Source organism: Mus musculus, chromosome 17, assembly GCF_000001635.26.
Source record: "Mus musculus strain C57BL/6J chromosome 17, GRCm38.p6 C57BL/6J".
NCBI classification, from domain to species: domain Eukaryota; kingdom Metazoa; phylum Chordata; class Mammalia; order Rodentia; family Muridae; genus Mus; species Mus musculus.
In genome coordinates this window covers 10,533,559-10,556,950 of record NC_000083.6, presented here as the reverse complement: position 1 = coordinate 10,556,950, position 23,392 = coordinate 10,533,559, and the positions used below count along the sequence as shown (strand labels likewise).

The following is a 23,392-nucleotide window of genomic DNA, read 5'->3' as shown; positions in this document are numbered from 1 at the left end:
TGCCAGATCGCTCCGAGGGGATTTCTGGGTCGTGGAGCTGAAGGCTTTAAGGCCTGTGGGAGCCTGGGAAGAACTGGCCCTAAGCATTTGCTACAGATGGACCTGTTCCCCTTCTTCTGACACAGGTTTCACAGCAAAGCTTTCCTTCACTCCGTCCTTCTTTGTTCCCTGCATTTCATTGGGCACCAAGCATCATGTAGAGTACCAAGTGTTGACCATTGACTGGAACAAACATTTGATTACATGTGTGGTGTCTCAGTTGGTGGTGTCCATAATGACAGTGATGGTGATGGTGGGTGCTCATCTATACTGTATAGCATTTATACCCAGGGAAGCCTTGACCTGGGCTGGAGAGGACAGCTGAATCTTGTGGACATGCATTGATCTTACCTGAGACTCCTAGTAATCACACTGTTGTCCTCACTGATGGTTCCTTATTTGCCAGTCATGCCAGGTGAGCTGGGCAGACCAGAGCGGAGCCTGTAAAACCTTACACTTACACCTATTCCTTACAAGAGTAACTGAGGTACTGAGGCAGCCTGGGAATGGTCAGCTGGTAAACAGGCCCTCAGATGTGTTGCATAAGCGAGACAATGACTTTGGAGGACCAGGCTACAGCCTGTGAGAGGTCATACAAGTAGCCAGCAGAATTGAACGTAGTTGTACCTCTGTGCTTCCGTGGCTTTTGTAAACATAAGTCAGGCGTTCAATCTTTCTGGCTATGTATTTCTTCAGCTAGCAAGTAGCAAAGATAAATATCTCCATGTCTTCAAATGTGTCAAACCCAAGTGGCTCTGTCCCCATTGTCCCCTTCTGGTGAGGCCTTCTGTAATGCATGCACCGTGGCCAGGTCTCAACTTCTTTCCTGAAGCTCAGAGCAAGTGGGTCATTACAGTCAAGCCAGACACACTCCCAGCTTCTCACCACCCACACTTGGCAAAGCCTTTTGTTCCAGAACCTTCCAAGAAGCAGAAAGTCCTAGTCTTCCTTCGAGTTACCCTTTCCCTCCAACTGTAATTAATCCCAACCACCCAGCTCATGTCTTACTTGAGCTGCTGGAATCAATAGTTTCTGGATTGTAAACACTGACAAAATCAATACCGTACCAGAGGACAAGGTACACTGAAGGAGATGCTTTCCGTAACAAGCCCCTCACAGAAATATGGGGTAAATGCAAGGAGTCCCTGCCACTTCCATGCTTCATGAGGCATTGGCACAAACAATATTCACACAGCACATTGTGCTGCCTGAGACAAACAACATTCAACCTTCAAGCTTGGTAGCCATAGATTTACCAGCTATAGGAAGCTCTGTATGCTGGGTTTGAAGGGTCTAGTTCAGTGCATTCAAGGGTGTGTCTTTATTTTTTATATTTAACCTTCTCCCAACAGCCTGCCTGTGATCAGTGTCAGAGCACTGATAGTCGTCTCAATGTCACAGAAACTCCATGTTCCAATGTACTCTAGTCAATGGCTGAGTTGTGTTTTTGACAGTCTGTTTCACACTAAGCCATGGTCTTTTTCTCCCTGTCCTCATTCTAAGGGCACGATCATTTCTCTTTGGGGAATGTGCTTACAAGCTTGGGTGTACTTGTATCTAACAAACCTCTTCCTGGCACTGTAGTCTATGAATCAAATTCTAGCCAATTGACATTTGTAGGCCCAAGGGGCACACATTTTAGAAAATGAATCACTTTCTGAATTCAAGTAAATGTTTAATCCATAATATTTCTAGTCAAATAATATAGTTTTTCACTTGATGTACTTGTGTTTGGGGTAACATTTGTATCATATTATTAAATTTGTTTTTTTTTTTAAGCAAATAGTTGAAGGAAAGGATTTCTGGGATGATGGTGGGCTGGAAGCTCAGGGGACCTGACTTTCCATGTGGACCATAGTTGCCCTGGAAGAAAGTTCCTCTCACCTCTAGAGTCTAAGGTTTGTGACTTTCAGGGGAAGGCCTCTGTTATCATTTGTGGTCACTTTTGGTCCATTTCAATTGCAAGGAAGCAACTACTCATCTCCCTGCCTGCCCTATGGTGGGCAGATGGGCACACACTCATGGAGTAGCTTATACACAGAAAACCTGACCTCCCAAACCTGGACATGTGGGTTTCACCTGCTGCCAGCAACCCCTAACCTTGTGTTGGATCGACCTCTCTACCCGTTCTTGTTACAAGCCTTTCCCTACTTGGCTAAAGCAATTTCTGGTACCACTTCTTCCCTTTTATTTTCTCTTGCTCTCCATTAGAAACAATATTAAAAAAAATAATAAGCATATAATACATATCTTCCGGGGGCAGGGGCAAGGCATTGCCCATGTCCAAAGAAACACATAGCCTTTATAACCATCTAAGACTTTAGGTGTATGCTTCAATATGATGACCAATGTGTACCAGTGCAACAATAAAAAACTAAAACATCAAAATCAGGAGGGCTGGAGAGATGGCACAATAGTTAAGAGCACTGCTTCCTCTTTCAAAGAACACGGGTTCAATTCCCAGCACCTGCATGGCAGCTCACAACTATCTGTAACTTCAGTTAAAGGGGATTTGACATTCTCCTCATACCAACAATGCACATAAAATAAAATAAATTATTTTTAACAAAAGATGGTACAGAGACTAAAAGAAAAATCAAAATCAGCAAACCACAGACAAGTAAGGAAACCTAGTATTTTATGATCATTAAATTTATTTTACTTTTATGTGCAGCCTATAACAAGTTAAATCATAAAGTATGCAAAGAAACAGAAAAAGTATTCCCAGGGAAGGCTGTGTGTGGTACAATGTTTACCTCCCACTACTTGTGGGACTCTTTTTCCAGAACACCAGAGCTCAGTTCCTAACACCTACAAAAGCTTAGTTCACAAAAGCTTGTGACTCCAATTGCTAGGGCATCTGATGCCCTCTTCTAACCTCTGTAAATTTTTTTAAATGTATTTTTTAATTTTTAAAATATTTTCAAATTTTTTAAATATTTAATTTTTAATTTTTAAAAAAAAATGCCCCCCCCAAAAAGTATACTAAGAAAGTTAGGAATGAAAACTTCCTAATTACCCTGAGTTTAACTCTTCTGACAAAGCTGAGAACACACAGGAACAAACATGGTTAAGCCAGTTACGATGCTTTGTTTAGAGATAAGAAAATTACATGTTGTTTATTGGATTTTAGTTAAGAATTTTGCTCATCAGCGATCATCAAGCAAATGTTCTCAAGGGACTTTGTCATATATGAATTAATATTTTTAAAAATATGTCTTAAATAAAATATAAATGCATAGGTGTTGCATGCGTGCTATTCAATCGCACTACAGCAGCACCTCCATCCGCAACACCATGGATACATGAACCCGGAGAACATTTTACTACTGTGAGCCATAACAGAAAGTCCAATACTTGATGACCTCACTCCCAGGATAAATTGAAAATATTCAGACTCATAGCAGCATAGGCTACAGTTGTGGTCACTCTGTGGGGAGAAGTAGCAAGAAGTGGCTTGGTCACAGTACAAGCTTTCTACTCTAAGTTCTAAAGGTCTAACACATAGTGACTACAGTTGGGAATTCTGTATTGCAGACTTGAACTTTGCTAAAAGTAGGTGTCAAATGTTCTCATATCCCCCCCCACACACACACACAAAATTATATGAGGTGATAGATATAGTAATTAACTTGATTATGGTAATCACTTCACAATTTATGCATATAAAAATATCACACTATATGGCTTAACTGCATATTACTTTTGTTAATTATACCTCCCAAAATCTGTGAAAGTAAGATTTTTGTAAAAAAGCTTTATTTTTGTAGGTTCATTAAATGGACATTTCAGGACCTCAGGGAACACAGAGAGAGGCATGATATTTGCATTTCCTGGAAGGGCAGATTTATATGTGTGTACTTAGTGACTCTTCCCAGGCAGTAAGGCCCCCTAACAGTGACATATCTAAAGGGACATCATGCAAACAGAATGGAGGGACTGGTTGGACTGTGTTTCCCACTGCCCTGCCCTCAACCAAAAGCTCACACAGGGCAGTAACAGCTACAGGACCAGCTGTGTGGCAAGCAGTGCCTTCTGACTGACAAGCTGGAAAGGAAATGACCAGGGTGAGGGCCTGGGTATGACTCAGTGGACAACCTGCCCACAGGCATGAAGGCCTGAGTTTGCATACCTAAGAGCCACACAGAGCAGGGTGTATCTGGAAGCCCGGACCTCCTACAGCAAGTCAGGACACAGAGACAGGAGAGGCCCAGAAACCCTTAGGCCGGCCACCCTGGCATGCACAGCTACAATCAAGAAAGACAGCATCATCGTAAACTAGGTTGAAGGTGAGCGTTGAGACCCAGGGTTGTCCTCGGATCTACACACACAAGCAGGCACGCATGCATCGACACACGCGCTCGCGCACACGAGTTGGTGAGGGATGGCGAGGACTTCAAAAATAGCAGGATGACCATGCAGTTTTATAATGCTATCTATTACCATAGCCACCTGTCACTCAAATTCAGCCAAGTCCACATAACAGGCAGGGCCCCCGCCATCCCCTCCACATTCCATTCTATTCTAGGGAGATCACTTGATAAGAAAGAAAACTCGAGTCCCTTCCTTCATTTCCTCTTTAGGCCTAACAGGGTCTGATAGTTCTATCACGGCCCCTCATTGTACCTGCCCGCTAAAAGCAAGCTGCTTCAGATGCCACAAGCTCCAAGACACAAAAGTCTATGCCACAGGCTCAGGAGACAAGCTCTCCAAGGCCAGCCCTCCCACCTGAGACACAGACATGATCTTTAGGACAGGGAAACATGAAGGGGCTTAATTTGTTGAGTGGAATTCCTAATAATTGCTTTGCATCCGAAGTGATGAGCTAACAGAACAACATAGAATTAGTTTTTCTGTGCTTTGGAACGCAGTAGAACCACGGACAGGACAGCAGCTCAGGTGTGAGGAAGTAAAGGTGTCAACTGCAGCTTAGCCATGGCCTCTGAAAGACTCGGGGGGAGGGCATGTCTGCTGGGGAGCCGTTCCTATGAATTAGGTCAGAGCTTGAGAACCTGAGTGAGAAAATAAAGATGATGAGAACTCTTGAAAGATAGCACTTTAAAACTCTGAAAAGTCCACTAAGGGTGGATATGCAGAGTGAAGACGATTGGAATCAACTGGCAACCCAGGCATGGGGACACATACTGTATTCCCAGTTATAGAGCTGAGTGAGGCAGGGGGATCACTAGGCCTGGTCAGACTTACCAAGGCCTTGTTTAAAAACATAAAATAAATTAATATAATATATTAAATATATGAATTTAGTTGTAGGAAGGATAACACTTGAATAACATGTATGGACATGATCTTGGGTTTGATCTTCTATTGAAAAAATAAGAAAAAGAGAGGGAGGAAGGGAAGAAGAGAAGAGTGAGGAAAGGAGGGAGGTGAGAAGGGAGAGAAATCCTGAGCATCCGGACAGTCGTGCCATTTTAGAAATCGAAGGGGCAGGTGGTGGAGCCAGGCGTGGCAGTCGGCCCTAACAGGATGTGTTGAAGGCACTGCCAGGACCCAGGGCAGCGCACTCTCAGAGGTTGCCGGAAGGGCAGGCTCACCACACTGGCCATTTGGCAAGCCCCATCTCTCCCCTTCTCTTCCCCACAGAGGGAAGAATTCTATCTAAGAGGTGGGTGAGAGTGTGGTTGCTTTTGGTGCAGAGGCACAGGAGGAAGGCAGTGGCTTTGTGGGGGCATGGGGACTGGGCTCATATGGTGAAGGCTCCCCTACCCAGGCTCCGGGGTGAGAACTCCTCAGAAGTCAGGAGGATCATGGGCACAGCAAGAGCTTGGAGGGTGCAGAACAAAGTTCCCAAGGAGAGAGGAAGGCAGAGTCTGAATGCAGTTGGGAATGAGATTAGGCCCTGCCATAGCTCTCCTTTGTAGGGAATGTGCGATGTGGGTGGATTCTGAGTCTCCCCACCCAAGGACTGGAGACGAGTGGAGTGGGGAGGAGCAAGAGGCCAGTTTGCACGGCTCCATGGAACATTGCTCATGCATGCTAACAGCCACTCCCCAAACACCAACGAGGACTAAATACCGAGATTACCACCCGGCCCACTGCTTGCTATTTGTGGGTCCGTCTTTTGGAGCTCTTAGGAGGAAGTGTTACTTGTCTTAAGCTCACCCTACTTTACCTATTTTACTTCCTAACTTAGTAAAGAACTGGTTTTAAAAATTCAGAGGGTGTCATATTTATTTTCTATACATCTCGTCACTTAGGATGTATGTTTGTAAACAAATATGTTCCAGTTTTTAGGAGACATATGGTTTCTAAGTTGTTTGACTTAATAAGGTAACAGAAGTTCCGTGTTAAATCTGCCTCTAAGGGCTGCACTCTGAACGACTTAATTAGGGCTTCTAAGAGCATCTAACTCCCGGGCAGAACTAGATTCCTGTCTCTCTCTCCTCTACCTTCAGTTTCTTTGCAGAGAAGTCCTTGAAACCAGAACAGATAAAGAGTTGCCCATTCCTCTCCTCTCCTCTCCGTTCCTGGGAACACGCAGAAGGTCTAGTTTATTTAATTATTCTCCAGATCCCCCTCTGACAAAGCACAGGAGAAATCTGGAGAGTGTGTGACAGTATCCAGGAATGGTATCTGTCATGTGGCTGTGGCCAGATTAACCAAAGTCTTTTGGAGGCTCTTAAAACACAAACCCAAAACACACTTGCAAAGAGGACCGCATCAGCAGGTCCCAGGGCCACCATCTGCTGTCCTCTTCCAGTAGGTGTCTGATGGTCACTTAACCTGGGAGAGCCAGAGCCCAGAGAGACTCCACTGCAGCCCCAGCTCTGCAGCAGGCTCTTGGTCTGTGGCAGCGGAGTACCGACAGCATGTACCTCTGAGATTAAAGCTCTCAGGAACACATCACTGACACCCAGTGAGTAATTCAAAGTGTTCTTTCCTGGCACTGTGGCCATGGGATTAGCAGCAGTCTGCTTTCACTGGACTGTGTCCTTCCCCCTGCCACACACACACACACACACACACACACAGGTATGAAGGGATAAGAACAGCTCAGCCAGTGAAGTGTCAGCCCAGCCACACTTCTCCTGCATGGCATCAGTCCTCGTGTGTTAGACCTCATAACCTGTACACTGGACAGTTGGAGATGCTTGAGCGAGGGCTTTGTCTATGGCTCTCATTAGAGATAGCTGTTGAAGAGGGTAGGGACAGCCGGTGATGCTCTAATGCTTCTCCAGCTGTGGTGTCCACGTGGTAAGATGGTGCTAACAACAAGGGCGGGGAGATGCCCTGTAGTACCCCCCTGAAGCTCCCCTTCCCATGGTGATGTCAGCACTGTGGCTGTTCATTGTTGCTGGTGCTTGTTTTTCTTCTCATAGCATTAAATATGGGTTTGCGTTGAGGGGCTGGAAGATCAAATGAGCTGTCTGGCACCTTCCTTTTCCATGTTTGAAAAGCCAAATGTCCATTTCTGGGACCCATCCAGCCTGCGGCTTCCTTCCTACTGCATTTTGCTCCATTCTAACAGAGCAGTGACTGGAGGTTGCTGAAGAGCTGGGCATAGAGGGCTTGGGTCTGTGCGGCTCTGAGATGACTGTGCTCGAATACATGACTTGGTATATAGCTACTTTTGGAAAGAGGCGTTGTCATGGGATTACCAGTGGCCTTCTAGAAGCTTTGTTGTATGGTGCTCATGTGAGAGGACTCCCCCGTGATGCTCACGTGCCCTATGAGCCAAGTCTGTGTGCATCCCCATCACAATCATCTGATTCATCCTCACTGCAGGGAATGCTCACTTGACAGGCTCCTTCAGGGGAGGCCCTGGAGCCCTCACAGGCCAGACAGCTGCACACCACAAAGATATCTGATCCCAGGCTATGGGATATGAGATAAGTTTATACTAGACAAGGAAGATAGATTGAATGAAGTTGTCTTATTTAAGTTTCTACCCTGTGCAAAGTTGAATTATGCCACTATTCTCAACTCTTTTTCAACCAGGGTAGCTCCTGTATAAGCAAAAAAAAAAAACTTTGCAACTAAGAAGTATGAAGGACCCTGTCTTCAAAAACCCCTGTGTGAGTCTTGGTGGTGAAGGATCCTCCCCTGCCAAGTTGTAAAACCTCCCATGACAGCTCTCATCCAGGAACCATACCCTGGTTCACCAGACCCTGGAAGCATCTATCCATTGGGCTTCAAAAATGTTGCTTAAAGAACACAATGGAAATTTCTCTGAACCCAAGAACTAGGAAATGTCCCACTTTCTGGATCAAAATCATGAAACTGAAGTATCATCAGCACCAACCTGAAAAATGTCTGTCCCCATCCACACTCAATTAAGTAGGCGTTCCTAGAAGCAAATGAATGCTTGAAGTGCAAGTTGAGGTTCACCAAACTCCATGAAAAGCCTCTGGTCAGTTAAGATGATTTTTGAAGACCAAGTATGATAAAAACCCTGTGTGTGCTACGAAGCACTGTGTGCAGCCTATTCTCCCCTTCTTTTCCATTCCTTGGATAAGAGCCTGTCACGGTGATGCCAAGGCCCTGGTTTGAGAATACTTCTTACCTCTTGCTAATATTCCACTTCCTTTGATTTTCAAATCTCATTCATCATGTCTACCATGGATATATCAAGCTATGGGGTGGAGGGGGGAGGGCTATGCTTCTGGTAAGAACACAAAATGTTTCAAGTATAAATAAGAATATTTAGATAAAAGCCATAAAAATCAGACAGACAGAGGTTCCTTGAATTCAGCAGATATTTCTGACTTTCTGAACATTTATAGTCTTCATCTTCATCATAGTATTTTTAAAATGCACTCATTTTCAAACTCTATTAGCATATAATTATTAAACAAAAAAACAGACAATATATATTTATTCAGTTTTCTGAGCTATGTGTCCACTCCTGTTATCACTGAAATGAAGACAATAAATAGATCCATCATCTCCAAAGCCCACCACTCTTCTGCATGCTTGATGAGTTTTCATATAAAGAGAAACCATGGAGTGATTTGTCTGTGATTGACTTACACGCTGGCATAATATCGTCCAGTCCATCCTTCTTGTCAAGGTTGATAGGGTTTCCTTTTCTTTTGAGGCAGATTCATATTGCACATATGAATCATGTTTTCTCACCCATTTGTTTTTCAGTACACAATGAGTTGTTTCCATATCTTGGCCACTGTGAGCCAATACAGAACACAAAGGATCTTGCTTCTCAGGATTCTAGCCTCAAATCTTCAGGATTCAAATGTCCATGGGTAGCACCACTAACCCACATGATGGCTTCGTTTTGATTATCTTTTGTAACTTCTATTGAGCGTTTTATTGGCTTTCCAGTGTCAATCTGTCTAAAGGATATACATTCACCAGAACCCCCTTAACTCTTTACTCTCCCCTCCCCCATACAAGTGATCGAGATTCTTCTGGCAGGTGTAAGACCAGAGCTCATGGTGGTTTAGATTCACATGTTTCTGGTGACGAATGGTATTAAGCATTGTATCATATGCATTTGGTCATTTGTATGTCTTTTAGGGGTAGATTTCTATCTATGCTCACATTTTAATTGGGTTATTGAGGGGGGTTACTATTAAATTACAGAGGGTTGTGCATGGCTGATACAATGGGCTCCTATATCAATCATCAATGAAGAAAATGCCCTACAGACTTGCCTACAGGGCGCTCCTATAGAGGTGTTTTCTTCATTAAGATTCTGTCTTAGGGTTTTACTGCTGTTAAGAGAAAACATGACCACAGCAACTCTTATAAAGGAAAATATTTAATTGGGGCTAACAGTTCAGCAGTTAATAATTGTCATCATAGCAGAAAGCATGGAGGCACACAAGTAGACGTGATGCTGAGAAAAGAGCCAAGCGTTCTACGCCACCATCCAGACGGATAGGCAGCAGGAGCAGAAAGCTACTAGGCCTGGCTTGAGAATCTGAAAAACCCATCCCAGTTGCCACTTCCTCCAACAAGGCCACTCCTCCTAATAGTGCTACTCCCTGGGCCTATGGGGACCATTTACCTTCAAACCACCACAGATTCCTTCCTCCCCGATGACCCTCCCTTGTGTTCACATAAGAACTAGCCAGGGCAGAGAGAGATGCCGGTCCCCTAAAGTAGCTAGCGCCCAGCATCTCCCCAGAAATGGGACACTGAAGAAAGAAACCAAATGACGACTGAGGCTCATATTGTGTTGGGGTGGAGCTGGAAGAGGCTCTGGTACTCTGAGCTTCATTCTGTTCTGCTGGAGTGCTGCTCTGTGATTCTTCATATAGTTGCTAATATTTAAAGACTCTTATTCTGACACTAAAAAACGAACTCCCTTTGTGTGTAGGCAGAGTATGAACTTCTTAGATATGTAGTCTACATACCTTATAGTTTTATAAAAAAAACATTAAAGAATTATTTTAGAATGATAAAAGAAGAAGAGAAATCAGAAGTGCAGGAAGGGAAAGTATTTGCCCTCCACTAAGCAATGTGGAACTGAAAGATAAGTCAGTAGAAACAGGGGGAAGCTCAGAAACAAATGTGTGTGAAAAACTAAAGATTAAATAAATGTGAATTTTTTTCTAATCAAAAGAACTAAATTGTCTGATAGGCAGGATGAGGTTAATCATCTTTCCATTTGGGAGAAAATATAGTCAGGGTGTGTATTCTCGTGTGCTTTTCAAGAGGTTTAATGATCTACATGTGAAATAGTAAAACTATAAATGTGCTAGAAGAAAATGCATGGTCATTTTTATTGGATGGATGCTGTCAGGATGAGGGAGGCATTCTTAGTCACAACACAAAACAGCAAAGAAAAGAAACCCATGAATCTGACTGTACAGAATGAAACACTGGTGTACAGGGAAACTCAATATAGAGTTGCCTGTCACGTGGGAATGGGAACAGTAATGGGGCTAGAGCCCCAGCCGTAAACAAGATGAAGATGAACCATGTTAGAATGTGCAATAAGACAAATTCTGGGGTTCAGAGTAATAATCCAAAAGGTGGAGCTGGCCATTCTGTCTTTCCCTTGCCTCTCCCCCAGGGCTGTATTTAAATCTGTGTTAAAGCTATTTCTTAATAAACTCCAAATTTGTTTCATGAAAGAGTAGGGATAATCAGCTCCATTGGTAAAGTAATAAGTCACAATGCGTTGTCTATGGCCCTGCAGTTTCATGGACCTCCACAGAAGTGGACATTCTTATTAAGAGCTAATGAGAAGGTGAATGAACACAGTATTTAAAGATACACAGTATCTCTCCAGTGTGGGTCCAGTCAAGCCTTTGGCTCTTTCCTACAGAAGAAACTGTACCCCAGAGATAGCAGCAGTGATGCTGAAATAAAGATTCCTTAATCTTCTAAACGCTCCTCGATAGCAGATTGGATACTGCAGGGTTTTAATGAAATGATGCATATGTTCTTCCTTGGAAAACAGAACCACAGTAAGATGAAACAAGTACACATGTACACACACACACACACACACACACACACACACACACATGCACGTGTGTCCTAGTAACCCACTAGGAAAAGACTGGAAGAGCAGATAGATACCTAACTGCAGAGTCTTGTAAAAGCTTTTGCAACTCCTGTGTGTTTGGGGCCTGGTATGTGTATGCGTGAGTACAAGTGTCTGCAGCTCAGAAGCCACCCTCTGATCCCCTGCGCCTGGGTTCTGGGAACTAAACTTTGGTTCTCTGCAAGGGCAATGTATACTCTTAACTACTGAGCCATCTCTCCATCCCTCTGTGAAGGAAGCCATTGAGGGGTAGAGAATTCTAGGATTAGAGATTATTTCAAACAAAGTACTCTATGGTGTACATGAATAGCAACATCACACAGTAGCCATAAATATGCACAATTTTGCCAGGCAGTTGTGGTGCACATATTTAATCCTGGCACTTGAGATGAAGAGGCCAGCAGATCTCTGAGATCAAATCCTGTCTAGTCTATGGAGCAAATTCACGGGCAGCCAGGACTACCCAGAGAGACCCTCTCTCAAAAGATATAAACACACAAAAAAATGTACAATCTTTTAGAGTGAACTAAATTGGTGAGGGTTTTTTTTAATTCATTAATTATTTGGAAATTTTACACAGTGTATTTTGATCATATTCATTTTCCACTTCATCCCTTAACTCCTCCCACTTCACCCCTTAACTCCTCCCACTTGTCCCTTAACCCCTCCCACATTGTCCCATAACCCATTCCACATGCACACCTACCCACCTACACCACAAACTCCATATCTTCTTTTTTTATATGTTCTTGAGAACTTCCCATCTTAATACTGTATTTCCATCATTCTCCTCCTCCCTCTCCTTCCAGCTTCCCATCTCACCCCTTCTCAAACCCATGGCCTTGTATCCTTCCGTTTATAACTGTTATCACACAATCTCCTGCTGAACACTGGAGACTGGCTAACCTATCAAGAAGCTCTGCCCTGGGGAAGACTGATTCTTTCTGTCTCAACAACCATCCATTGTCTGTGGCCCTTCTTCTAGGTGTGAGAATGCCCCATCCACACTGGCATGTCAATTAATGATATCCTCTTTCAGAGCGTGTCTAGGAAGCCATATTGTTGATATCCTGGGTGCAAACTCCTTGTCATATACAGAAGACATCCCACAACAGACATCCCTTCCTGGTGGGCTGGCTCTTACAATCCTTCTGCCCCCTCTTCTGTAATTTTCCCAAAGCCTTAGTGCAGATGTATCCACCTGGACTGGGCACCTCACACTCACTTGTTCTCTGCATTTGTACCCATTGTGGGATTTTTTTTATAGTCGTCTCTGTCTACAGCAAAACAAAAATTAAAAAAAAAAAAAGGCGCTTCTTCAGTGATAGGTGAGAGATAGGTATTAGAATATAGTTAGAAACCACACTGATTAGAAACATGACAGTAGTAAGTTGTATTCTAGGGTCCATGACCTCACCGACCATCAGTAGTAGGCTAAGTTTATAGTACCAGGTATGAATTCCCTCCTTTCAAGTGGCTTCAAGTGCAGTCACCCCAGGACATTGGGTCACTCTTGCCATTCTAGTCATAGCTGTTGTTCTTGGGTATCGCCATTACCACTAGATAAGACAATTGTTTTCCCCCTCAGCAGCTTGCAAGGCTCCCTCCAGTACTATAGGGTAGCCCTTAGGGAGACGGTTTCCAAGTCTATGTCTTCTTCTTTTTGAAAATACCACACATCTAGTCTGTGCTGCCCATATGCTCCTGGATGTGGGTCCATCAATGAAGCATGGTCAACCCACCAGGGACCTAACCATTAAAAAACAAAAAACCTTAGAGCCGGGTGGTGGTGGTACACGCCTTTAATCCCAGCACTTGAGAGACAGAGGCAGGCAGACTTCTGAGTGGACAGCCTGGTCTACAGAGTGATTTCCAGGACAGCCAGGGCTATACAGAGAAACCCTGTCATGGAAAAAAACCAAAAAAACAAAAACAAAACAAACTTACCACCCCTCCCTCCCTCAGAAGCCGGTAACTAACTGTCCATAGCTACTCAGCCAGTAGTAAATGCTCAGAAACCGCTCCCCCCTTCAGGCTAAGATACTTACTGACTTGATCTTATGTAGGTCTTATGTAGGCAGCAGTAGTTGCCTGTAACCATTCTGTCATGTGCAGGAGATACTGTTCATATTGATCCTCCAAGAACTCTGACACTAACAATCTTTCCTTCCCCTCTTCCAAGATGGTCCCTACACCTTTGGGGTGAGGTTGGAATAAATGTCCTATTTATGGCTGAGTATTCTAGTGACATTTATTCTCTTCACTTTGTCCAGGTTCACCCTTAGGGCCCATGAGGTCCCCCACTGTGGGTTCATATCCCATCCCAAGGCTCAGAGGCCATTTTGGAAGATAGGAAGACTGTAGACACCAGAGGTCATGGAGGGCTCAGTGAAACAGTGCCATCTGAACACGACAGACTTACAGTATAGACATGTTGCCTCATGCATAGTGGGCCTTACGTCCAATCAGTAAGCTGCTGGTTACCCACCTAATATCCACACCACTGTTATAGCAATGGGCATATATTTCCACTCCAGTCATTACTGCATTTAACAAAGTTCACAGTTGGATGATGTTGCTAGTGATAACCCCATTGTCCCCCAGCAGCTGACATAGCTACTTCTAGTGCAATGAAAGCTGGCCATCAGAAAGGAAGCTTCATAGTCAATATCAATTTGATTTCTTTCATATCCTATACTCAATGTGTGTGATGTCTTCAGAAACGAGGTCTTATCAACGTTCTTTTGAGCAATTAAGAATAATGTCAATAACCTCTATTGTTTGGAGGCTCCTGATCACCTACTCCAGAAGAGATATCCCATATCTGGCACTGGTCTTTAATTTGGCAACCTGCTACTTCTAGGATGAGCATAATTCCTTGTTTAGGTTAACTCTGATTAAACTCTTGTATATGAATATGAAAGCTAATGTTTTAAAACTCTATGCCAAATAACAATTTCGTTTACAACAGGATATCAATACAATGGTGTTATACGTCTCTCAGGAACAAAGACAAAGGACATCTCACTAGCCCCAAGATAAGCTTGACACCTCCCAATGGGTGGCTGGCCTCCACACAGCACCCCAGAACCACCACAGGGACACCCACTGAATCCACCTCTCCCCTCTAGATAACCCTCTCCTCCTTCCACTTCTGTTCATGTTACAGAACTAATTTCTATGACATTTTATTTTCATGCAGCTTTGAAACCAAGAATGTCTTGAGTATTTATGAGGCATTTACAAAAAGAACAGAGTGAACGCAGTTTAGACAGGTCACAATAATTCTCCCGATCTCTCTGACACCCAGTGTCTCAGGCTTCACCTTCCTTCCACATCTCCTCAATTAAATTAAAATATGGCATAGTAAGTCATGGCGAAAGATTCTAAAAGGGCACTGCAGAGGTGAAAGTAAAATAACCTCTGAAAAAAACATTCCTGTTATCAGCAAATATGTTCAGATTTTGTTGAGATTAAAAAAAAAAAAATCCAGGATAACTATCAAGGCAAGATGAGGCTGGAGAGATGGCTCATGAGTAATGTGCTTGCCACTCAGGCTTGAGGACTTGAATTTGCATCCACAGAACCCAGGTAAAGCAAAAGCAGAAGTTTATGTCTGTAATTGAGCACCCCTGAGAGATGGGAGGCAGGAACAGGAGAATCCCTAAAGCCCATGGGCCAACTAGGCTGGTGGAGTAAATAGCAAAGCACAAAAGACTCTGTAGCAAATGAGGCAAGAAGAGCATATGCCTGAGATTGTCCTGTGACCTCCACACATGTGCTGTGGCAAACACACTCCCCACAAACACCCCCCCACACACACACACATATATACTACACAGATGCACACAAACACATATACACACATGTGCTACATAAACATGTAAACACATGTGCCACACACATATACACACAAACATACATGCATACACATCCATACACACATACCACAAACCTATACATACATATAGATACAACACACACATATATATATACACACCACACATGGACACACACACACCATATGGGCACACACTCGAACACACACACACACACACATACATACACACACACATACAAATACTTTGTTTTATTTTTAATGACGGACCCAGTGTTCTAGTTTGGTTTCTATTGCTGTCATAAATACCATGCCCAACAGCGACTTAGGGCAGAAAGGGTATACTTCATCTTACAGTTTACAGTCTAGGGAATCAGGGCAGGAACTCAAGGCAGGAACTGGAATAGAAATTGCAGATGTGTGCTGCTTGCTCCCTGTGGATGCTTAGACTGCTTTCTCATACAACCTGGAACCACTGCCCAGGAGTCTCACATGCTTGCCTGTGGGTCAATCTGATGGGGCCCTTTTCTCAATGGAGGTTCCCTCTTCCCAGATGACCCTAAATCATGTCAGTTTGACACAGTAACTAGCGCTCAGGCAGAAAAGAGGAAGGGGAAGGAGGGTGCTGCTGAGTGATTCCCCTTGGCTCACAGGGATGCTTCACCATTTGCCAGCACCACTCCAGGACCATGGGCACAACAGGGGTGTGCTGGAGTTGATCCCCTCCTCACCCCAACTCTTCAGTCTAAGAGGCTGTGCTGAGGGCTGCTGAGGCATGGGCCTCCGTGGATCTTTCCTTTGCTTTTGAGACACTCCAACACAGTAACACACAGTGTGTGAAATGGTGGGCACCATCTCCAACATCGCTGTCAAAACTCTGGGCTTTCCTTTCTGTGACTCTGGGATTAGCTGTGATGTTTACGAGACAGAAGGCTCAGCCATACCCAGAAAAGCATGCAGACTCTCCCTGAGACATGAGAAACACTGTCCCTAGAGCTGGCAGACATCAGACAGTCCTGGCCTGGGTTGTGCCCTGTCCCTTACATACCATGTTTCCAAAACCAGGGCGCACACTGCCTCTGAAGTGCACAGCCAGAAGCCTTTGAGGTAATGGACCTGTGGAAGTACCGTGAACTGTCTGGACAGAAGTCCAGTGTGCAGCGTTCATGTGTCTCAGTGTCTCTATTATCCATTGTGTAATATGAAGATGAGAATACGCACCACATGTTTTATTTTTAATATTCCTTTGTTCCTTGATTGTGGTTTATTATTTCCCAAAGAGCTTTGAAATTTCCCATTTCCAGGAGGTTTCAGAATTTAAAGTGTAATCATTTTTAAAATACCAAAATGGGTAAGATTATCTGAAGACCGTGGTTCTCTCTGCTCAGGAAAGCCACTTAACGGATGAAATTGAGGAGGGAAAGCAAAAGCTTCGTTCTCGGGATGTTAATCTAGGCTTCCTATGGAAAGAGCTAAGAAATTACCCTGCACTGTAAATGGAGAGTGAGTTTAAACATCAACGTAAAGAGTCATAATTTAGTTCTAGTCGGGAGTAGCTGAGCGAGGGAAAACTTGATTACTTAGAGGCATTAAGCATATTAGAAGGAATACAAATGTCTCCAGCCTGGGCAGCTGCTGCAGTCCGGCCTCTTCAAGCCCACTGCTTTGAAGAGAACCGATAGGCTCTGCTATGACTCCCCATCAGGAAGAAAATGAATTTAGGGTGCCATTGTCATTCCTCTTGTCCATAGGCTGAGCCTTTTAAAACATCGAGCCACACTCATGCAAGTTCGCTAACTTAATTTACTGCTGAAATGGAAGCTAAAGTGGTTAGGGCTGTGATGCTTGTCTCTGAGGCTTTCAAACTCGGGTAGCTTGCTCACATGGACTATGAAAGACACAGCTAATGCCCTTACCAGAGTAGCCATGGACACTACCTGAGATGCCATTTAATAAAACTGTGTGCCCATGACACAGCATGACTTTGCCCAACTGGACACCATGGGAAACATGCATCTAAATAAAGATATGGAATACATTTAATTCAGAGAATCTGTGTGTGTGTGTGTGTGTGTGTACACATGTCTGTGTGTGTGTGTGTGTGTGTGTGTGTGTGTGTGTGTTTAACTTCCAGTAGCAATCACTCTTTTGAAAAACTTCTAAGGAAATTATAATAAAAACCAGCAATGATAAAATGTGATAGACATCACTCATAACATCTGTTGTTTCGCTAGGAACCTAGGTGGTATATTAAATGTTATGCAGAAGAGAATATTCTAAGGATGATCCCCACTATTGTGGAAAACACCTGACATCTATGGGTGGTTGTGGTAGCTCAGAAAGGAGTACGTTAGCATCAGAGTGCTGGGCTGTAGGCGGGCATCTGGGGGTCCACCGTATCCCTTGGATGAGAGCCTGAGGAAAGCAAGGAAGGCTTGGGGATCTTACCAGGTTCCCCAAGTGCACTCAGATTTTACACAAGAGCTTTGTGTATGGAGGGATGGATATAGGTGGTACTTTGTGTGTGTGTGTGTGTGTGTGTGTGTGTGTGTGTGTGTGTGTGTGTGTGTGTGCATGTGCCTGTGTGCATGTGTGCTTACAAAGTGTGGGGGCTAGAGGTCAGTCTAAGTAAGTGTCTTTCCTCAGTAACCATCCATCTGACTTTGGAGGAGGGAGGGAAAGAGTCTCTCACTGGGACCTGAGGTTCAGCACTCTGGCTAGGCAGGCTGGTCATGGATTCACTGGTCTCCACTTCCCCAACAATGATTCCAAGCCCAAGGACCATATCTAGTGCTTGCATGCATGCTGAGGATCAAACTCTCCAGCCCCAGGAACTTCTTCTATCTTGAGATTATATATGTTGTAATCTTTATGTACTTGCATTTCTTGGGAGTCTAGCTCAGAAGTGATATATATGTGCATACATACATAGGGATGAGCAAAGGGATGGAGAAGAGATTCTGTGTCTCTCTCCACAGGGCATGCACACCAGAGTCATGGCTCACCATTCACAACTGTATTGCTTATATGTTACCTACTCTAAAGAGAGTATGCACCTCAGTGTGTGACCGCTAAGTGTTCTCATGCACGTTAGGGGTTGTACTTCCTCTGTGTTCAGATCTTAGAAATTAATCAATGCTATCACAGCAGGGAGTCTTAAATAGTAGCATGAACTCGACTCTTACTGTCTGTGCCCTCTGAGTTGAGGTCATCCATCCTCACTGTGCCTCCATTTCTTCTTCTAAAATGTAGGGGAAATGGGTTTCTGAAAACTACAGGGGTTTGTTCTTTCAAAAAAAAAAAACAACCTCAAAATAAGGGCTTAACAAAAGGTAAATGCTCACTAAAATAGATCAACAGGTAGAGATAGATAGATAGATAGATAGATAGATAGATAGATAGATAGATAGATAGATAGATAGATAGATGGTGAAACATTCTAGAAAAAGGAAACAACAAAGAGAGTGATAAGACAGTTAGAACAGTCTTGAGTAGACACTGGATCCAGGCATGAGTGTATGTGCTTCTCAAAGCTCTTGAGGAATCTTGGAATAATTAAAAGGAGAAATGCAAAGGACTTAATGGGTGATATCTCAAAAGGAGAGCTAGAAAATGGTGAAACTATGCAGTCTATACAGACAAAAGTCTGTGGTTCTGTATGCATGTGCCTCTCTGAGATAAAAACAGATGCAATTAAGAGTTTGTAAGAGCAGAGGTGGCCAAACATAGGAAGTAAAATCTGACATGGTGCCCAAGTGACCTGTGCCGCCTGGTCTCATTGGGCCCACATCTGGCCATTTACCTACCTCCTTTTATCTAGAGATCAAGGCACTAACCATACCTTCCCCTTCTTCCTCCTCCAAGCCTTTGTTTTCTGTTCCTCCCCTTTTTTGCTGGTATCTATCTGCAGGTTTGGCATCCTTTAACCTCCACTGTTTTTTTATTGGATATTCTATTTATTTACATTTCAAATGTTATCCGCTTTCCCAGTTTCCCCTCTGGAAACCCCCCACCCTATCCCCCTCCCCCTGTTTCTGTGAGGGTGCTCCCTCATCCACCCACCTACTCCTGCCTCCCTGTGCTTGCATTCCCCTACACTGAGGCATTGAGCCTGCATAGGACCAAGGGCCTCTCCTCCTGTTGATGCCTGACAAGGCCATTCTCTGCTACATATGCAGCTGGAACCATGGGTCCCTCCATGTGTACTCTTTGGTTAGTGAGTTTAGTCCCTGGGAACTCTCGGGGGGTCTGGTTGGTTGATATTGTTGTTATTCCTATGAGTTGTAAACCCCTTCGCTCCTTCAGTCCATTCCCTAACTCCTCTATTGGGGTCCCCATGCTCAGTCCAATGGTTGTCTGTGAGCATCCACCTCTGTATTTGTCAGGCTCTGTCAGAGTCTTTCAGGAGACAGCCATATCAGGCTCCTGTCAGCAAGCACTTCTTGGCATCCACAATAGTGTCTGGGTTTGGTATCTGTATATGGGATGGACCCCCAGGTGGGGCAGTCTCTGGATGGCCTTTCCTTGAGTCTCTGCTCCTGTGAGTAATTTGTTCCCCCTTCTAAGAAGGACTGAAGCATCCATACTCTGGTCTTTCTGCTTCTTGAGCTTCATATGGTCTGTGAATTGTATCTTGAGTATTCTGAGCTTTGGGGCTAATATCCACTTATTAGTGAGTGTCTATCATATGTGTTCTTTTGTGACTGGGTTACCTCACTCAGGATGATATTTTCTAGTTCCATCCATTTGCCTAAGAGTTTCATGAAGTCATTGTTTTTTTTAATAGCTGAGTAGTACTCCACTGTGTAAATTCTGTATCCATTCCTCTGTTGAAGGACATCTGTGTTCTTTCCGGCTTCTGGCTATTATAAATAAGACTGCTATGAACGTAGTGGAGCTTGTGTCCTTGTTACATGTTGGAGTATCTTTTGGGTATATGCCCAGGAGTGATTCAGCTGGGTCCTCAGGTAGTACTATGTCTAATTGTCTGAGAAACTGCCAGACTGATTTTTAGAGTTAACCTATACTATCTTAATAGCTCCTACCCAGTCTTCAACAGCACCTTACAAGTCCTGATCACTCCACTGCTTTTCTGCTTAAAACTCTTTTATGACCGACACACACACACACGTAAGACCTTCATGCTTGTGTAATGTTTGAAGCCGTCCCCAGCATAGGCTCCCACCTCACTACCCAGTGGATCCTGCAACTAAAATTCTGTCTGGTTTTGGTAGAAGCAGCGTGGGAAAGTCCACACATGAGAAACACTGCAGCACTGCACACATCCTCAATTGAGAAGGGCAATCACCCCAACATGTGACAGTATTTGGAGGTGGGGTGCAGAGATATAGTCAATTAGGGTAGGATTATAGTAGGTGGGCAGTCCCCTAACCCAGTGGGACAGGCATCCTTCTGAGAAGAGGAGACACATGGGACAGGACTCAGAGAGGAAATAGACAGACTGCATTGATGAATCTTCAGGACAAGGATGGGGGTGACTCTAGAAAACTGATACAGTGAAGTGGATCATCCTGCCAACTCAAATGGGTCAAGATTAGTAAAGCATACATCTGGGTGTTTCTCTGGGGTTTCCAGGCAGGATTAGCTGGGGAAAGACTTCCCCTGAGTGTGTGTAGAGGTGTTGTGTGGGCTGGGGACCCAGACGGAATTGAAAGGAAAGGTAGAAGCCAGCGAGCTAGCACAGGCTCTCTCTGTCTCTCTCTCTCCCTCTCTTCCCCCCCTCTCTCTCTCTCTTTCTCTCTCTCTCTCTCTCTCTTCTCTCTTCTCTCTGCTTCTCTGCTCTCCATGCCCTCTCCTCCTTGACAGATGAACCATGCGCAAAGTAAACCCTTCCTCCTGTCAGTATTTTCTCCAACATTTGCCACAGCAGTGAAATTCTGACTAATGCAACGTAAAACAGATTCCCCAAGTGCCTTCAGAAGGAACATGGCTCAACTAATTTGATTTTAGACTATGAGAAAATGACTTTGTGTTGTTTACGGCTGCCAAGCTTATGTCTTCTGCACCGCAGCCTGAGGAAACATACTCAGTAGCTATCCAACGCAAAGTGTCCTCATTTATGAAATGAGCTATGATGACCTTCCTAACCCCATGGAAGCATTGTGCAGATCAGTAGAGAAAAGCTGGTGTGCAGTTGTTATATGTGAGAAAATATACCAGTGTAAAACAGGCATCGTAGCTCACACCTGTAATCCAATCCCAGCACTCTGAAGGCTAAGGTGGGAGGACGGCGGCAAGTTGGAGGACATCCTGGGCTATATACTACATTCCAAGCCAACCTGGGCTACAAACAACACAGTTCACACAAGTGTAATATGAAATTCTTATTTCCTGGAACCCCTCTCATGCCTACCTTAGCACACTAGCTACCTTCTCCGAACACTTTTTGGTTATTTCATTTAATTTTTTTATTTAATGAATTGCACTGGTTTTATCTTTAAACACCCCAGAGACAGATAAAAAGGCCAGCTCTCAGACCCAGCTTACTGTCTCGCCCTTAATGTGCAGCTGATACTGCACAGAGCATTATTTCTGAAGGACATGATTTGATTTGTCTAGCTGAACATAAATAATATATTACATTATAATAGTCTGTTGTATATTAATGTTTAATATGCTAATGAAGTTTAATCTCTGTAGATTTGAAAATAAGATTTATTTTATTTAAGGTGAAAAATACTTAATTTATTTTCACATGTATGGCTGGTTTTATATATGCTGCTTACTAGAAATCTAATAAATGCATATTTTACCAAAATGGCTATTTTAATAGCATTCCTTTGATTATGCTCATCAATAAATTTAATCAATTACCTATTCAAGCACTAGAACAAGCATTCTAGTCCTGGTGCAACAAAATGATCTCTTGCAAGGAAAAAAAAAATGACGAATCTGAATAGCAAGAGCCATTAGTCACAAAGTGGATGGGAACGAATTTCCCCTTTGATACCCAGCTCCTACTTAAAATAAAACCACCACAATGCTGTTCTTGCTGAATTACTTCTCTGAGAATCTTTCAGCGGTTTCCGTGCACCCTGAGGCTAACAGGGCCCTGTCACAACCCGGTGAAGCTGACGGCAGCCCTGCTTAGAGAGCAGAATTGAGGCCATGAAGGCTGTAAGCCAGAGCTCAGCAGTAGAACTAGGAAGAAGCCTGAGGAAGCCCACCCCAAAGCCTCCAGCCGTACCACATGACTCTGACATCAGCCAGCATCCTCTTGGCAGGAGCAAGACTCAGCTGAGGGACCCCTCCGGAGCCTCTATAATGGCATTTAGTGAGTCTAGAATAAAAACACCAAACGAGCTCTTGCTTGCACGGAATGGGTTCCTGGAAGAGGGGACAAAAGCTTTATCTCACTTCCAAGTGGAGTTACAATGACGTCAGCTTCAAATGCTATGCACTAGGAAGATGTAATTTTAAATGATGCTGCTTGAGATCTCTGAAGAAGAAAAGAGGAGAAACAAAGTGGGACCCAGGATCCCCGACCTGGTGTGGATGGGTGATGTGAGAGATTAGGAAGAGGCACATGTCAGTCTCAAATTCAGTTACAGGACCAGAGCTCACTGCTCAGGCATCTTGACAGTAATGTAGTCCACTAAACATTCCAGTTCTAAGAGAGAATGGTGGGTTTTGGAACAGACTCGTGGTCCAAAGCTGGTCTTGAACTTGCTATGTAGCTAAGGATAAGCTTGAAGTTCTGCTTAGAAGGAATGGGTCTTGATCAGTAGATAGCAATCTCTATAACAAGATCACCTCATGTTCATCGGAAGACATGAGGCTACTTGTTTGTAAACAGAATCTGTCAGCACTTCACCACTTCACTTAAAATGGCTTGAGGGAGAAACCTGTTTCTCTGGCTTTGCATTCTTGCTTCCCTCCAGCGGCAAATGCCACCCTCCTGCGACCCTATCCACAGGCTCAGACTCGTCTTACCTGTACGCTGTGCATGCAAGCCAGCGCAAAACACAAATGAGGAACATGTGGCTTCAAAGCAGGAAAAATGTTCTGCTAAGCAAGAT

The 23,392-nt window shown here is 43.9% G+C and overlaps 1 protein-coding gene and 2 long non-coding RNA genes across 6 annotated transcripts in view; 2 read left to right on the top strand and 1 right to left on the bottom strand.

Moving 5' to 3' along the window:
* The window catches only part of Pacrg (PARK2 co-regulated), a 437,183-nt gene that overhangs the window by 283,241 nt on the left and 130,550 nt on the right, over nt 1–23,392 (top strand). The window lies entirely within an intron of this gene.
* The window catches only part of Gm16168, a 76,260-nt gene that overhangs the window by 12,507 nt on the left and 40,361 nt on the right, over nt 1–23,392 (bottom strand). Inside the window, exon 3 of one of the 3 annotated variants that reach the window (XR_003952273.1) lies at nt 1–5,051. This exon is cut by the window's left edge and continues 12,507 nt beyond it. The exons of the other annotated variants lie outside the window; for them this stretch is intronic. This is a non-coding gene — a long non-coding RNA (predicted gene 16168). The remainder of the gene's footprint in view (nt 5,052–23,392) is intronic. 3 annotated transcript variants of the gene reach the window in all.
* Gm52294 overlaps nt 5,033–23,392 on the top strand; it is a 42,281-nt gene continuing 23,921 nt past the window's right edge. Inside the window, exon 1 of the long non-coding RNA XR_003952283.1 lies at nt 5,033–23,392. This is a non-coding gene — a long non-coding RNA (predicted gene, 52294).